Source organism: Triticum urartu, chromosome 1, assembly GCF_003073215.2.
Source record: "Triticum urartu cultivar G1812 chromosome 1, Tu2.1, whole genome shotgun sequence".
Taxonomy (NCBI): Eukaryota; Viridiplantae; Streptophyta; class Magnoliopsida; order Poales; family Poaceae; genus Triticum; species Triticum urartu.
The window spans coordinates 511340509-511353287 of record NC_053022.1 but is presented as its reverse complement, the minus strand read 5'-3'; the positions used below and the strand labels follow the sequence as shown (position 1 = coordinate 511353287).

Sequence of the window (12779 nt, the reverse complement as noted above, 5' to 3'; positions counted from 1 at the left end):
TCGGAAGCACCGGGATTCGCCAGCGGCTAGCTACGTCGCAAGCACCGGGATTCGCCGGCGAGCAGCCGCCTCTCCCCTTCGTGTTGCGTCGCCTCCATGGGGTTGCAGCACCGCAGCTGGTGGCGCGCGGGGCTTCACGGCTCTTCAGTAAGCCGCGAGATGCAGCAGGTGGTGCGCCGTGGCTCCTCCTGGTTTGCCTCTATGGAGTTGCTGTTGTTGCGTCGCCATGGGAGCATCTCTCTGACGAACAGAGACGGGGAGGGGGAAAAGGAGGAGTGGGGAATAACGTGTGGGGAAGAGAGAGCAAGAAGAGATAAGGTCGCTGCTGGTGGAAAGCGGTGGATGGGCCCAGGGCACGTGTCAAGCAGCGGGGGGGGGGGGGGGGGGGGGGGGGGGGGTTATCTTTCTCTGTTATCATCCGGTTGATTTCAAACGTTTTCCTTGTGGAAATCGTATAACAAGCACTAAAGACGCGAGCCGCCGCCACGTGTAGCGCTTCGGGCTCTCTCATTGGATTTAGTTTTTTTTTATTTTTCGCATGTGTTTTCAGCTTTTAGATTGTTTTTTTAGCTTTTTTGTTTTCCACCAGTCTTTCTTAGCTTTTGGACCGAAATTTATTTTTGTGTGAAAAAACATGTTTTTTTGTTTGGCACGGATTTCCTTCCGCGAAAGACACGGTTTTGCTTTTGCGAGAGGCACGGATTTACTTCCGCGAGAAGCATGGCCATGCCTCTCAAAAACGAAAAAAAAATCATTTTTTCCTTCCGCGAGAGACACGGTTTTGCTTCCGCGAGAGGCAAGGATTTGCTTTCGTGAGAGGCACGGCCGTGCCTCTCGAAAACGAAAAGGCGCGTTTCTTTTTCCTTCTGGGAGACGCATGGATTTGTTTTCACGAGATGCAAGCCGTGCCTCTCAAAAATGGGAAAAAATGTGAGAGACACGATTTTGCTTCCACAAGAATTTGCTTTCGCGAGATGTAGGCCTCTCGAAAACGGAAAAGATGTGTTTTTTTCCTTGCACGAGAGGTACGGGTTACTTCCTGTGGAGGCATGGATTTGCTTCCGTGATAGTCACAGACATGCCTCTTTCCGAAATGAAAAAAAATGTGCTTCCTATTAGTATTTTTGTCCATTTTTTCATGAAAATAAAGTTAGTCAAAATGTATCAACTTGAGAACTAATTTTGAAGATCTGCAAGACTCCCTAGTTGGGACATATGACGCACATGTAGTACGTCACTTATCACAACATGGAAAGATATGAATGATCATTGAAAAGAGTATTCATCTTTTTTTTAGGGGTGGAAAAGGGTACTAATGATTTCGCCTACATGGTTCGTAGCGTGCCAGGCCTTTATATATGGCCGCGTCGGGCCGGGCCACCCATATGGCCAGGTGAGGGCAACTCTGGGATCCATCGATCTGACCCTTCGACGTGTCTCGATCATTATGGCTGGCGAGCCGACTGGCGCCTAGCAGTTGCCTAAGAGCATCTCCAATAGCCATGCTAAACTAGCGCCGCGCTGCAAATTAGGCTGTTTTAGCGCGCGCGCAACGCAGCGGGTCGCTCCAGCGGGCGCGCAAAAACGGCGCGCGTGCTATAACGGGTTGGGCGCGCGGTTGAAAACACTTACCCGCACGGCGTATTTCGGGCGCCAGCTATAGCGCGCGGCACACTCGAGCGCTCGCGCCGCACTCTCGCCTCTCCTCGTCCTACGCCCCGCGCGCGCCGGCGCCGGCGCCCTGCCACCCACCCATGGACGCGCACACCGACGCCCCGCTCACCCCGCTGTACAGCCGCGATCCCCCGCCGCCGTCGCCGCCGCCGCCGGAAACCCTAGCACGGGAAGCGCTGGCGTCGCCACCGCCGGAGCTCCGCCGAGGGTCGGTCTCGCGCGCAGCCTCTTCTTGCCGCCGCGGATGACCACGGCGCCGGGTGGCGTCGCGCCGGCGCCGTCCCGTGCCGCCGCCGCATCGTCGAAGAAGGTCCCCAATGCGGCGCGGACGAAGAAGGGCAAAACATCCGCGAAGAAAAACAAGTCGGCGGACGGCTCCGGCACCACGAAGGCGAGGGGAAAGAAGCTTGCAGGGCGTTCGACGGCCACGGCGGCTACCGAAGCGCCGGCGAGCTCACTCGTTGAGCCGGCCGCCGACGCGCAGCACGTGTTCGACAAAATGCCCCCAAGGTGAAAAAATTTCCAACTTTTCTTTTCTTCTTATTTTTTCAATGCATCATCATCACATATACATAGCTTATTTGCATTGTTCAAAAAACTTTGTAGTCTCAACGATGATGCATACATGTCCACTATGGGTGTTGGGTCCAACAATTCGCATTGGTCTCAAACCAATGACATCCATTTCGAAGACCATGAGTTTGAGGTGGACGAGGAGGGTGAGGGAATTGTCGAGGCGCCGAAAGGAAGAGCGGGCAATTACTCAACCAACGATGACAAGTTACTACGCCATACTTATTTGCAAGTGTCGAGGGATCCATCCACTAGAGGTGATCAAAGTAGAGACGCGTATTGGGGGCGAATGAAAGAACACTTTGATACTCACAACTTGAGTGGAATTGACCGCTCCGAGAGATCACTTCGGTCCCGATGGTCGACAATCAACTCGGATTGTCAAAAGTGGGCGGCCATACAAAAGGCAGTTGACAAGATTAACCCAAGTGGCACAAATGAGGATGATCGAGTAAGTGGCATCTCATATATGTTCATCATACTTGTTTTTGGTGACCGAAGTGCTAACTTGTTTTGTTTTTCTTGTAGAACAACATTGCACAAAACTTGTTCAAAGAAGAGACAAGGACAACCAAGAAGGAGAAGATCAAGAAAGGCAGGGTTTTTACCTTGCTTCATTGCTATGAAGTGTTAAAGGATGATGAGAAATGGAAGAAGTGTGATGGTTTGGAGGATTTGCATTTGAGCAACAAACGGAAGCGAGCAATTGAGATGAATGATGATGAGGAGGAGGATGATGCATCAAGTGATGACGGCAAGAGAAGCCCCACACCCAACTTGGTTTCATACTCGAAGCCAAAATGACCGGATGGGTGCAAGAAAGACAAAACCGAGAAGAAGAAGAGGAAAGGAGATGATGAGCTCAAAAATGATAAGGAAGCTATTGTGAAGGCAAGGGTCGAAGCCAATGAGGTGAGGAAAATGGTAAAGAACCAAGATGCCGTGGCCGAGGAGAGGAGGTTGGCGGCCGAGGAGAGAAGGGTGGCGGCCGAGGAGAGAAAGGTGGCTTTAGAGGAGAGGAAAGTGAGCAACGAGGAGCGAGCTAAGTTGTTGGAATGGGAGAAGCACTTGTTCTTCTTGGACACATCTAACCTCAATGCGGCGCAAAAAGAGTATGTCAATTTTGCCCAACAAGAAGTCTTGATTCAAAAAAGAGCATTGGTTCGTGCAATGGGTGGCGGTGGCCTCGGTGCCATGGGTGGCGGTGGCTTCGGCGCCATGAGTGGCGGTGGCCTCGGCGCCATGGGAGGCATGGGTGCACCTCCGGCCGCCATGGGAGGCGTGGGTGCACCTCCGGCCGCCATGGGAGGCATGGATGGCTTTGGAGCACCCTCCGACGCTATGGCCGCCATGGGAGGCATGAGTTTTGCTTCTCTCATGGGAGGCATGGGTGCACCTCCGGTCGCCATGGGTGCAATGTCTTTCGGTGTGCCTTCTCACACACATTTCCATGAAGATGCCGTTGAAAATCTTGCCAATACCGTCAGAGCTTCACATGATGCAGTGCGTGATGCGGTGCGTGATGAGGAGAGGGAGGAAGATTCATCTTCGAAGGCGGAAGAGTCGTCTTCGAAAGATGAGGACAAAGACGAAGACGAGGAAGATGAAGATTGATGTGTCTTTCATGTCTTGAACTTTAGTTTGCATTTGAACTTGGTTGGATGAACTTGTAGGCATGATTTTGAATTTGTGGGCATGAACTTTTATTCATCAACTTATTTGTGTTAAATTTCATATGTTCATTTTTGTCCAAAATACTATATATGCAAAATGCTCGACGAGTCGCGCGCGCTGTATTTTTGCGCTCTGCTGGAGCGGCGCGCGTGCGCTGCATTATAGCGCGGCTGCTGGAGCCAGCGCAGGCGGGCGCGTAAAATCAGCCGCAGCGCGTGCGGTAAACAGGTTTTTTACGCGCGGCGTTTAGCACAGCCGTTGGAGATGCTCTAAAAAGACTAGGCAGCGGGGACGCCGTCCCCGGTCGGGTCTGGGAGGTAGCCGCTGGAGGCGGCTCGATCGGCAGAGGCTCATCGTCGAGCGATCAGCGGCGGGCTGAACCCATCCATCCCAGGCTCCCGACGGCGCTGCGGCGGCCGGGGTCGACGGGCGAGCGGGTCGCTGAGTGGAGTCCCACAACTGGAGGGGGGAATAAGCAGAGTAAGCGCATCCATCGTCCTCGACTAGGATGCCGGCACTAGCTCAGGTTCGTCGTCCTACTGCTCGCTTAATTCCTCCATGCCCACTCTTTGACCAGCAGTAGCTTACTCAACCCATGGAGTAAATTTTTGTTTTCTGAGGGAACCCATGGAGTAGTTTGATTCCTCATGGCTGAATCATTGCCCATGTATCGCCGCCGTTCGAATCGCGTGAGGTCCAGCCTCCATGGTTGGTAGTAGCGCTCACACATCAGTGCATCACTACTCACTCAGAACTACTCCTTCTGACCCATAATATAAGAGCGGTTTTAGATAACAGCGCACACTTTTCAGATTACAACTCTGGGGCTGCTATGCCAATAGTAATTTAGTCCTGCTTTCTTCAACACATAGCCACTTTATTCTGTAAAAAAATTTGTCATTGTGATAATGCATGGCGTTTTTATGCCTATAACCAGCATCACTGGAACCATATGTGTGCGCTGTCATGTTTCTTACTTAGCAGTCAGTCTATTTTATGTAATTCTTAGCATCCACTTCATATTCTTCTAGTACTGATATTTTTCTCTGAATTCGTAATTTGTTGCAGAGAAGCTGCAACCTGCAGAACGAAGAAAGCGCTGTTGTGTGTTGCGTCCTTGCCAGGTCTGGACATCAAGGTTGGGCAGATCTACCAGATGTCCTGCTTCATTCGATTGTTGCTCTGTTGGGCTCCTTCTCTGACATTCTTGCTTTCGCTGCCACCTGCCGCTCATGGTGTGATGCCCTCTCCTCGTATCCATCGAAATCTACCTTCTCGACGCTCTTCCCGCCTCTCCTCCTCCAACCTGATGTCCCGGTGCGCTCTCCCCGTATGCCGCCAAAGTTTGATGACAAATATCCACGTCGTGTCCTTGATCTAGCCAGCCAACACTTGCGCCTTTGCTCTCAGATTCCCCTAATTAATTTTTCTCGTGTAAGTAACGACCCCAGAGTCCTCTGGGTCGTTTCTGCTTTGTGGGTGCTTCTTATAGCCATCTCATCTTCTCCAGCAACAGGTCATGTCTCATTGTTGATGCGTTTACAGGTGTTAGTGTTTCACCGCCACAGCTACCGGGTGACGAATACACCGTGGTCTACTACGGTGCCCTCACGGCTCCCCTATGGTCACCCAACTCACATCTCCTTGTCACCAATGGATCCCACAGTTTCTTCTGGCGTGTTGCTGGTCATTCTTGGTTGAGGCCTTGTCCTTGCGATGGAACGGTCAAGCAGATCGTGACCTTCAGAGGCCAGATCTTTGGGATGGACTCTGGTAGCATGCTCTTTGCCGTGCATTTGGTACCTCAGATCTGCATACAAAAAATGATAGTAAGTTGGGAGGAAATCATGTCCATCATACGGCATCTTGCCAATGTATGCCGGTGGCGTGTGGGGATATGCTTCTCATGGTCAGTTGTCGGGGATCATTTCCAGCGAGAGGGAATACCTTTGAAGCCTTCCGCCTCGACCAGTCAACTCGGCATCCAAAGTGGGTACAGGTGGAGGAATTGGGGAATTGGGCGATCTTCATCAGCACCGACAAAAGAAGCCAGCCATTATCTTTCATGAATCCGAAGAGGTGGGGAGGAAAGAGCAACCGAGTATACTGCTATTCCCATGATTCTGAACATTGGGCTGCATTTGAGCTGGGCAAGCCCGCCTCCAATCCAGACAACTTTGTTTCAATGAGCCAAGGCAGCATGGTGCAGCCTATGTGGGTTGTCCCCAGCATGTTCTCTCGGTGTCTTTGATGGATGTGCATTCTTTTTATGCATGGCTATATTTGCTAGCTGGAGCAGCTTCTTCTATAAGAATGTGTCAGAATGTATGAAATATGTCCATAGCAAAATCATGTGATCGGTGAAAGGAAATTTGTCGTTGTTATTTTGGCATCACTTGGATGTGTGGTTGGAGTATGGTATCTTGTACTCAGTTTCAGATTTTTATGGCAGTGATGTATTTGACTATGATCTGATGCATGTCATTTGTTTGTCTGTCCCAAACCTGAGCCGACTCCTGTAACCGTTAATTTCAGTTTTTGGGTATTAGTGTTGGTTATAACATTTTCATTTTTGTATTTCACATGTGCTTACATACAAAGGGCTTCATTCTTTAGATTGCATTGAAAGGTAACATATATAGGGACGTGGAGTATCTGCTCAAATGAGCTCGGATGAACAGTAAAATCGAAAAGAAAATAAGAAAAATCTGATTTTTTTGATAAACTTTGATAAATGTTTTAAGTGCTTGTAAATTTTCATTATGAGATGACATTCGTGGAAGGCTTGCAAAAATAAAATAAAATCAATGCTCTAAAAATGCTACCTTCAAAAGCATTTTGGAGCACTGATTTTGTTCTTTTTTTTGCCATGCCTCACAAAAATGTTTTCTCATGATGAAAATTAGCAAACACTTACTCCCTCCGTTCCTAAAGACAACAACAATAACAACAAAGCCTTTAGTCCCAAACAAGTTGGGGTAGGCTAGAGGTGAAACTCATAAGATCTCGCAACCAACTCATGGCTCTGGCACATGGATAGCAAGCTTTCACGCACCCCTGTCCATAGCTAGCTCTTTGGTGATACTCCAATCCTTCAGGTCTCTCTTAACGGACTCCTCCCATGTCAAATTCGGTCTACCCCGCCCTCTCTTGACATTCTCCGCACGCTTTAGTCGTCCGCTATGCACTGGAGCTTTTGGAGGCCTGCGCTGAATATGCCCAAACCATCTCAGACGATGTTGGACAAGCTTCTCCTCAATTGGTGCTACCCCAACTCTATCTCGTATATCATCATTTCGGACTCGATCCTTCCTCGTGTGGCCACACATCCATTTCAATATACGCATCTCCGCCACACCTAACTGTTGAACATGTCGCCTTTTAGTCGGCCAACACTCCGCGCCATACAATATTGCGGGTCGAACCGCCGTCCTATAGAACTTGCCTTTTAGCTTTTGTGGCACTCTCTTGTCACAGAGAATGCCAGAAGCTTGGCGCCACTTCATCCATCCGGTTTTGATTTGATGGTTCACATCTTCATCAATACCCCCATCCTCCTGCAACATTGACCCCAAATACCGAAAGGTGTCCTTCCAAGGTACCACCTGGCCATCAAGGCTAACCTCCTCCTCCTCACACCTAGTAGTACTGAAACCGCACATCATGTACTCGGTTTTAATTCTACTAAACCTAAACCCTTTCGATTCCAAGGTTTGTCTCCATAACTCTAACTTCCTATTTACCCCCGTCCGACTATCGTCAACTAGCACCACATCATCCGCAAAGAGCATACACCATGGGATATCTCCTTGTATATCCCTTGTGACCTCATCCATCACCAATGCAAAAAGATAAGGGCTCAAAGCTGACCTCTGATGCAGTCCTATCTTAATCGGGAGGTCATCGGTGTCGACATCACTTGTTCGAACACTTGTCACAACATTATCGTACATGTCCTTGATGAGGGTAATGTACTTTGCTGGGACTTTGTGTTTCTCCAAGGCCCACCACATGACATTCCGCGGTATCTTATCATAGGCCTTCTCCAAGTCAATGAACACCATATGCAAGTCCTTCTTTTGCTCCCTATATCTCTCCATAAGTTGTCGTACCAAGAAAATGGCTTCCATGGTCGACCTCCCAGGCATGAAACCAAACTGATTTTTGGTCACGCTTGTCATTCTTCTTAAGCGGTGCTCAATGACTCTCTCCCATAGCTTCATTGTATGGCTCATCAGCTTAATTCCACGGTAATTAGTACAACTCTGAACATCCCCCTTGTTCTTGAAGATTGGTACTAATATACTCCGTCTCCATTCTTCTGGCATCTTGTTTGCCCGAAAAATGAGGTTGAAAAGCTTGGTTAGCCATACTATTGCTATGTCCCCGAGACCTTTCCACACCTCAATGGGGATACAATCAGGGCCCATCGCCTTGCCTCCTTTCATCCTTTTTAAAGCCTCCTTCACCTCAGACTCCTGGATTCGCCGCACAAAATGCATGCTGGTCTCATCAAAGGAGTCGTCTAGTTCAATGGTAGAACTCTCATTCTCCCCATTGAACAGCTTGTCGAAGTACTCCCGCCATCTATGCTTAATCTCATCGTCCTTCACCAAGAGTTAGCCTGCTCCGTCCTTGATGCATTTGACTTGGCCAATGTCCCTCGTCTTCCTCTCTCGGATCTTGGCCATCTTATAGATATCCCTTTCACCTTCCTTCGTGCCTAACCGTTGGTAGAGGTCCTCATATGCCCGACCCCTTGCTTCACCAACAGCTCGCTTTGCGGCCTTCTTCGCCATCTTGTACTTCTCTATGTTGTCTGCACTCCTATCCAGGTATAGGCGTCTGAAGCAATCTTTCTTCTCTTTAATCGCCTTCTGGACGTCATCATTCCACCACCAGGTATCCTTATCTTCGCTTCTTCTTCCCCTGGACACTCCAAACTCCTCCGAGGCCACCTTACGAATGCAAGTCGCCATCTTCATCCACACATTGTCCGCATCCCCTCCTTCCTCCCAAGGGCCCTCCTTAATGACCCTCTCCTTGAACACCTGCGCTACCTCCCCCTTAAGCTTCCACCACTTCGTTCTAGCGACTTTGGCACGCTTATCCCGCTGGACACGAATCCGAAAGCGGAAGTCAGCAACCACCAGCTTATGCTGGGGTACAACACTCTCTCCAGGTATCACCTTACAGTCTAGGCACGCACGCCTATCTTCTCTTCTCGAGAGGATGAAATCAATCTGGCTAGAGTGTTGGCCACTACTAAAAGTCACCAGATGTGATTCTCTCTTTCTAAAGAGGGTGTTAGCTACAATCATGTTGTAGGCTAGAGCAAAGCTTAAGACATCTTCTCCTTCTTGATTCCTGATGCCATGGCCAAAGCCCCCATGCGCCCCTTCAAAACCTGTGTTAGATGTACCCACGTGGCCATTGAGGTCTCCTCCTATGAAGAGCTTCTCACCAATCGGTACACTCCTAACCATGTCTTCCAGGCCTTCCCAGAACTCCCTCTTGGTGTTCTCATTATGGCCTACTTGCGGGGCATACGCGCTGATAACATTGAGAACCAAGTCCTCAACTACCAGCTTGACCAAGATAATCCGGTCCCCACGTCTACCACTTCATACTTGAGGCTCTTGTTGATCAAGATGCCTCCGTTCCTAAATATAAGTATTTTTAAAGATACCATTACAAACTACATATGATGTATATAGATATATTTTAGAGTGTGGATTCAATCATTTTGCTCCGTACGTAGTCCATAATGTAAGATCTAAAAAGATTTATATTTACGAACAGAGGAAGTAGAACATTTGTCAAAGTTTACCAAAAAAAAACAATTCAGATTTTTCATTTTTTTTTTAATTTTATTGTTCATCCGAGCTCATTTGAGCTCTAGCTCAGATAAGGTTATATCATACTTTCGCATATATAAGGTTATATGATATCATCATACTTAGTACATGGCTGGAACTAAGTAAACATATGTGCTGATTAATACTACTAAAGTGAGATCCTGTTGTTACCCAGAGTAAATATGTACATTCGAAAAGTCATGTGAGGCCGAGACGACACCACAACACATGTGATGCATCCGAGACTGCACAACACCGCGACACCACCTATCGCAAGGAGAAGACGAAGGTCATGCGAGGCCGAGATGGTTCCATGACACCTATGTGCCACCGACTAGGTTGCAAGGCACCGCCTAGCAAAGACATAGCAAGGAGCACTCAAACACGAACCACAAGAACAACAAGGATGAAGCCTGCCAGAACGGGAAAGGCATACACCCCCAAGCCACGGCCCTCCCGGGTGACAGGAAGTTGCATCCATGGCCGCCGCAACGAAGCCATGAAGCTCGCCAACCCAACGAACAAGCGCCCACCGAAGCTGATAGTAGGACAAGGGGGACCTCCCCAACCACCCACGGTTGCACCCCATGTGGGGAGCAAGCCGCATCCATGGCTGCCATTTGCACACCAAGGAACCACCGACCTCTGCAACCACAGCAGGCCGACAGACAGGAGAAGAGGTGACCAACAACATTGCCCCGCACCACACCGGGAAGCCCCCGACCACCACCAAGCTCCACAGAGAGTGCCACCCATGTCGTTCACACCAAAGCAAATGGGAGAGCCCGCTACAACAGTGGTGCAGGAACGGAGCAGCCCCAATGGATCCGAGATGGACCCGGCCGGATCCAGCCGCGCGCCCTAGGTGAAATCAGGGGCGAGCCTGACTTTTTCTCCAAAAACTATGAAAACTTCGGAGTGCCTGTAGAGATGAGGCGAGAACCAGCTATCTTAACTGTAACTGTCTTTTGTGAACTTTTTTGCATTTATTTCTGTGATACTGGAATCACACAAGGCCAAAACCAAGCTACAAAGTCTTCCATAATAAATTCAAAAATACTATTTACTTCTACACGTTGCATTTCCCAGGACGCACCATGGAAATCGCAAAGAATTTGCATCCCCTTGCACTTGCACAAATATATGTGATACTCCTGAGGCGATCTAGTATCTCCTCAACCCACTGGCATCAGTATATCCCTGAAAGGAAAAAGAATGTCCCAGAAGTCTATAAATACATGTCGCGGTAAAGATGGTAATACCTTGGAAACAATGTTCTTTTTTTTTGAAGGAAAACAACATTCTAGCACCACAATAATAAATATATGGGCGTTCTTCCCAAGCAAACTTACAGGATCAGATAATTTCTGTTCTACCAGTGAAACTCATGGATATCTACGGACTCTATTCGCCTGATATGACCCTGAAAATGAGTTGCAGAAGGTAAGCTGTAAGCGTCTGTAGCTTTTGCTTAAATTTATTTCACTAAAATGCTCAAATTTGATCTAGTTTGTGAATGGCAGACCCCCCCAACCACCACCTAACTGTCATGTTACTCCATCAGTGATGGCTATGCATGATAGGTGCTCATGTACAACTGAGAAGGGCTTACCAAAGAAATTGCAAACTCTTACTCTCTTAGCATCTTAAATCTCTCCTATGTTACAAATGACGTGGTGTTACAACTTACAAATACAATTATGTTGTGTTAAAGACCGCAAATTCACAATGATGCTGTCAAGTGTCAGCTTGAAACATCACTAGTCAAGTAGTAATCCGCTAGGTGTTCTACCAAAAGAAGTGGATACATAATTATTTCAAGAAAAAAATATAGATAATCATTGTAACTTATTAAAAGTTTAGGGTAATAACCGTACCATAAGGTCAATAATTAGAGCTTGGGCTTCGGCGTTGCTGTTCAGGCAGGTACCAACATGCTGGAATTAAGGAAAACCCGTAGGCATGAATTATCAGAACAGGACAGAGTGTTGCTGGAAATAAAAACAAAATAGCTAATTTTATTTAGGAAAACATTTAGGTGTCCAAATAAATATTTTTTAAAAGTCTACACATGCATACAAATAATACAACAACAACGACAACAAAGCCTTTCAGTCCCAAACAAGTTGGGGTAGGCTATAGTTGAAACTCATAAGATCAAAATCATGTCATGGTTCTGGCACATGACTTGGTTTCTATGTTACATAAATTTGGTAGAGAAACTTTTGAGTGACTCCATTTCTACTAAGTTTCTAGCTATCCTGTGCTCGAATAATTTTGGTACTGCAGAAAAAACAGTAGGCATGTACTTAAACTTGCGTATATATATTAAATATGCCTGGATATCACCACAGGAAACTATAAAAAATCTGAACAAAAAATAAATCTTAAATATCTGAAAGCACCCATCAAATCCCCCTCAGCAGTTCATCTACTGAATTTTTTTTGGCGAGAAGTTCATCTACTGGTTCAAAAAGGACATGCCACAAAACACCGTTTCAACCTCAATCCTTTAAAATGGATGTTTTTTGTTAATTAAGCAACTGAATTTAGGTACTACCCTCATACTTTCAAGTGCTTACCCTTACACATTAGAGGTGCCACCCACTTATACCCTTAATATTCCAATGTGCCAACTCCTCCAAAATGGTAATCCAAAGCTTTCACAGATTGTTCATCAGACAACTTGGTTGGAGATGTTGGAAACCAACAAGAATAAATATCTGCTTAATTTAGCCAACGAAGGTCCTCCTGACCAAGATGAAAGGGACAATCCGGCCAAGTCGTGCAGATGGTGATAAGGAAGCGATATGTCGAAAGTAGCAACAAGTGACCAGTAAGAAGGCGACGGACAATGTCAGGTCACAGAAAAGGCTACAGAAAGGACCGAGAGGCAAAGTCACATCAACAACAATGATAGGGGCACCGAGCTCGATTCAATTGAAAAGACCATGGGAAACCCCCAAAAAAGCGACTAAATGATTTACGGTGAAATGGATG

The 12779-nt window shown here is 47.6% G+C and overlaps 1 long non-coding RNA gene across 1 annotated transcript; it reads right to left on the bottom strand.

The window, feature by feature from the left end:
• Positions 1-10710: 10710 nt before the first annotated feature.
• On the bottom strand, positions 10711-12773 carry LOC125537083. Its single transcript, XR_007295581.1, has 4 exons — positions 12362-12773; positions 11657-11716; positions 11132-11202; positions 10711-10979 (listed from the first exon to the last, which is right to left on the bottom strand). It is a non-coding gene; the product is annotated as an uncharacterized LOC125537083 (long non-coding RNA).
• Positions 12774-12779: the final 6 nt, after the last annotated feature.